The sequence below is a fragment of the Coenobita brevimanus genome, chromosome 15, assembly GCF_032717465.1.
Source record: "Coenobita brevimanus isolate Jiangsu-jjx chromosome 15, ASM3271746v2, whole genome shotgun sequence".
Classification (NCBI taxonomy): Eukaryota; Metazoa; Arthropoda; class Malacostraca; order Decapoda; family Coenobitidae; genus Coenobita; species Coenobita brevimanus.
In genome coordinates, this window is record NC_136968.1 from 33,036,859 (window position 1) to 33,041,858 (window position 5,000).

At 36.6% G+C, this 5,000-nt stretch overlaps 1 protein-coding gene across 1 annotated transcript in view; it reads left to right on the top strand.

Annotated features, from left to right (window-relative positions):
* Positions 1–5,000, top strand: part of LOC145390733 (uncharacterized) — a 64,795-nt gene that overhangs the window by 47,763 nt on the left and 12,032 nt on the right. The gene's annotated exons all lie outside the window — the stretch shown is intronic.

Below are 5,000 nucleotides of genomic sequence, written 5' to 3' on the forward strand. Positions count from 1 at the left end.
GGATATATTTTCGCTGATATATGAGTGAGTTACATATATTACAAGAAATATACACATACTTTCTCTACTTTCTTTATTTTCACACATTTCTTTCGCAAAATTCGTGTTCAAGGCATGTTCATCTATGTATCTATTTATCTATGTATCTGTCTATCTATCTACATCCCAATATCCGTCTATCTATCTATCTGTCCCAATACTGATCCATCCATCCACCCGTCTCAATATCTATTTAACTATCTGTTCCAATATCTATCCAGCCATCTGTCTATCTATCTATCTACTGCCTGACGCTTAATCCTGTGAGGGGATGGTATGGACAAAAGGACCTCCAGGCGTTTCTGTCCCCTACTCAGTAACGACCCCTTCATACGACACCACCACCACCCTCCCTTACATAACTCTCTCTCTCTCTCTCTCTCTCTCTCTCTCTCTCTCTCTCCGTGCCTCGTATTCACACACACACACACACACTCACACACACACACACACACACACCGTAATACAACGTCAAATTAGTGTAATATCAACTAGACTCCCAGATGAAGGACGAACTTCTTTCAATACGGTCACCAGTCCCCGTGAGAGCTTATTAACAACCTAAATTCCTAATGGCGTACCTATAGCCCTACAATTCTCAACTTCATTCCGGCAGCGATCCATTCCACAATAAAGCACTACATATCAGTAACAGACACACGATATATATAGTGTGGAAAAAGCATATGGTAAGTTTCGATAATAATTTCCTTAATTTGGCCGTAAATCATTTCCATAATTAACCTACTTCTCACTAAAAAAATATCAATCAATAACGCACTAAATATCAGATGAAAAACGAAAATAAGGCATAAATAATCGAAATAGTAAAACAATATCACACTTAATCATGGAGTATGGTATAATGCAGTACACCAACGCATATAACCCAATGAAAATATAACTTTTAACATACCTTACACACAGTATATCATACTGTCATTATATCAGCCTTCACAAAATCATCATATACCGGTAACTTCAAACGTAACTTATATATAGTGCAATGTCATTTTACCACAGTCTTCACAAAATCAACACAAATAAACGAATATCAAATAAACCAAACTGCACTATGCATAAAAAAAAAAATATGTACAGCTAAAACAAAAACTGCATCCTATTAACATATCTTCTTTCTTACTTCAAATATAATACATATCACAATGTCATGTCACCATATTCACAAAATTATTACGAATCAGAAACCAACAAAAACAAATTAACAACGAAACCAAATTATAAGAAAAATACAAGTAAACAAATAAACAAAAAAATCGCAGGAAAACATCTACCCAATAAATTAAACACAAAAAGGAAAGAGAAAATCGTACCTAATAAAATGATAGCGAACAGATTAAACATAAATTCGTACTGGCAAATAAGGGAAAAGAGAATAAGACTCGATGCCATACGAAAAAGACCTAGACCACGATAAGACCGCATCAGGAAGTGCCGATTCTTACTTCCGCCATCCAACTGAAAAACTGAACTGAACCAAAACATTTACCAAATATCTGACTAAACACATGGAATAAACACATGAAAATCGCAGAAAAACAACTTCCACCCAGTAAAATATGAACAAACACAAAGAATAAACACAGAAAATCACAGAAAAACAACTTCCACCCAGTAAAATATGAATAAACACAAAGAATAAACAAAAAAATCACAGAAAAACAACTTCCACGCAGTAAAATATGAACAAACACAAAGAATAAACACAGAAAATCATAGAAAAACAACTTCCACCCAGTAAAATATGAATAAGCACAAAGAATAAACACAGAAAATCACAGAAAAACAACTTCCACCCAGTAAAATATGAATAAGCACAAAGAATAAACACAGAAAATCACAGAAAAACAACTTCCACCCAGTAAAATATGAATAAGCACAAAGAATAAACACAGAAAATCACAGAAAAACAACTTCCGCAGTAAAATATGAATAAACACAAAGAATAAACACAGAAAATCACAGAAAAACAACTTCCACTCAGTAAAATATGAATAAACACAAAGAATAAACAAAAAAATCACAGAAAAACAACTTCCACTCAGTAAAATATGAATAAACACAAAGAATAAACACAAGAAAATCATAGAAAAACAACTTCCCCCCAGTAAAACATGAATAAACACAAATAATAAACTGAAAATCGTACAAATCAATCCACCCAATAAAGATTTCGTTTCCAGAATAACGTTCTGGGACAAATTTTGATTTCTCGGATAACCATGGGATTTTGAAATTTCCTCTTGACGGGTTATAGATCTCACTGTCTACTAACTTTTCCCCAATATAAGCAGTTGTCGCAAATATATGGTAACCGTAATAAGTACCTTTTTAATGTGACACTTGCTTGTGTGAAACGGTAAATTGAACGTGTGCACTTATAAATAAATACATAAATAAATCTTCCCAGTTCCGTCTGAAGAATATTTGCACCTGGCGAAATACAATGAAAAACCGTGTCTCTGCTGGGGCGTACTTCAAATTGTTCGTCTTTTCCATTATATATACGTTTAAGTTTGGAATTATGCTTATTTCTCTCTGCACAGAACCCACGCCATCAAATTCTTCACAAAATCAGGGGAAAATCGAGATCTATAAAATCAAATAGGCAAAAAATAAGAAAGATAAGGAAACTATATGACTAACTGTGAAATATTAACCTAGATAACCCTGCAAATGGAAAATATTAACCTACATAAACCTGGGAAAACAATTACCCACAAGTTAGGATAACATGATCACGTACTTACCCTTCAGAGTTCCCTCATTTCCCGCCTAAGTTTCGTAGTTTGAGCGTCCGTATTTTCACACCTTGAGCACTATTGATTGTTCGTTTCACTGTACCCGGTTTTGTAGCTCGCTGTAGCTTATGGGGTTAAAAAAATAATGATTATATTGGAGTCGGTCACGCACACACACTGTCACCTCAACTAACAACGACGCCGCCTATCACATTCGAGTCTGGAATCTTTTAAATATTACTCTGCATCATTTCTCTTAATGCTGAAATACCAATATCTAGGTAGGTAAAATAACTGAAAACGACTGAACAATAAAAGTCAATTATTCTGTGCATACAAATACAAAACCAAAACGTTGACAATCACAAATCACACTCGTCTAAAGTTACTTAAATCTGTCTGTTTCTTTTCGCCAAAAATACCAATATTGAGCGAATATCTGTAAAATAATAGAAAATAAAAATAATATAGCAAATTCAAGAGACTTTAAGGGTATTTTCAACAACAGCAAACTCGCTTTCCCCGCCAATCATTATTACCAACACAAACTCTTCACTCGTTACAACTCATTATTGGAATTCTCAATTTTTCACGTAGTTTCCTAATACCCGATAAACATGCATTACTTATTTACGAAAAAAAAATATGCATAAAAAGGCTGACCGTAAAAAATGAGGATAATTAATTAGTTTTTTGAGAGGCTTTTTTCGATAATGAGTTGGTTATACTGTTTACCCCGCAGCGATGCCAGACACTTCCAGGAAAATAATTATCTTGTATTAATATCATCCGCATTAACTTTTTTCCTACTTCCGGCCTACTTACCTATGTACTTACCTGATTGTGCAATACCTACCGACCTACCTGCCTACCAACCTGTCCATCTGCCTATCAACATACACTTTTATCTTCCTAGTAACCCACGTACTTACCGACCTACCTACCTACCTATGTGACTCCCTATCTGCCTACTAACCTCATCTACTTGCTTACCTACCTGCCTACTTCCCTACCTACCTGCCTCTCCCTACTTCCCTCCCTTCCTACCTACCTACTTACCTTCCTCCCTCTCTCCCTTCCTATCCACATACCTACCTATCTACCTACCTACCTTCTTCCCTCCCTCTCTCCTCGCCACATATCTATCTACCTACCTACTTACCTTCCTACCTACTACCTACCTACTTACCTTCCTACCTACTACCTACTGTACTTCTTCCTTCCCTCCCTCCCTTCCTACCCACATACCTACCTACCGACCTACCTACTTCTTCCTTCCCTCCCTCCCTTCCTACCCACATACCTGCCTACCTACCTACCTACCTAGTCAGCTGCCTATCAACCTACTTACCATCCTATCAGGTTACTTTCCCCATAAATTGGCCCTCTCTCTCTCTCTCTCTCTCTCTCTCTCTCTCTCTCTCTCTCCTTTCGCACTGTCTTTTTAAGTTTGTAATTTGTCTACACATCGCCTCTCTCTCTCTCTCTCTCTCTCATTTTGCGTCCACCCAGCTTTCTCTCTTCCTTTCTCTCTTCCGTTTATTGCGTTTTCCTACTATCTATCTATCCATCTATCTATCTGTCTATCTTTTCAATCAGTGTCTATCTACCTGCCATTCTGTCTATCTATCTATCTGTCAAGCTATCTAGTCCTCACACACACACACACACACACACACACACACACACACAATAACACACCCACCCACATACATACAATCTTTTTTTTATTCTCTCTCTCTCTCTCTCTCTCTCTCTCTCTCTCTCTAATTAAAGCTATCTTAATGACACCCTTATCATGCCTATAACTGAGAAATAACTCTATCATCATATATAATTGGCTGCCTGTATAATTTAAAGATTCTCTCTCTCTCTCTCTCTCTCTCTCTCTCTCTCTCTCTCTCTCTCTCTCTCTCTCTCTCTCTCTCTCCCAATCTATCTATCTATCTATCTGTCTGTCTGTCTCTCTCGTAATTTGAATATTCCAGAATGGACATTTCTCCTCTGGATCGATGGAGAGAGAGAGAGAGAGAGAGAGAGAGAGAGAGAGAATTTAAAGCGATTTCTAAGTAGGAGGGATTAATTTGGCCTTTCGTAAATCCCCCTATAAAAATCCGTCCTGAAAGTCAAAGAAAATCCGACTAAGTAGCAAAAAATAAAGTGATAAGGGATTTAATAAGGAAATAGAAGAGGAGATTT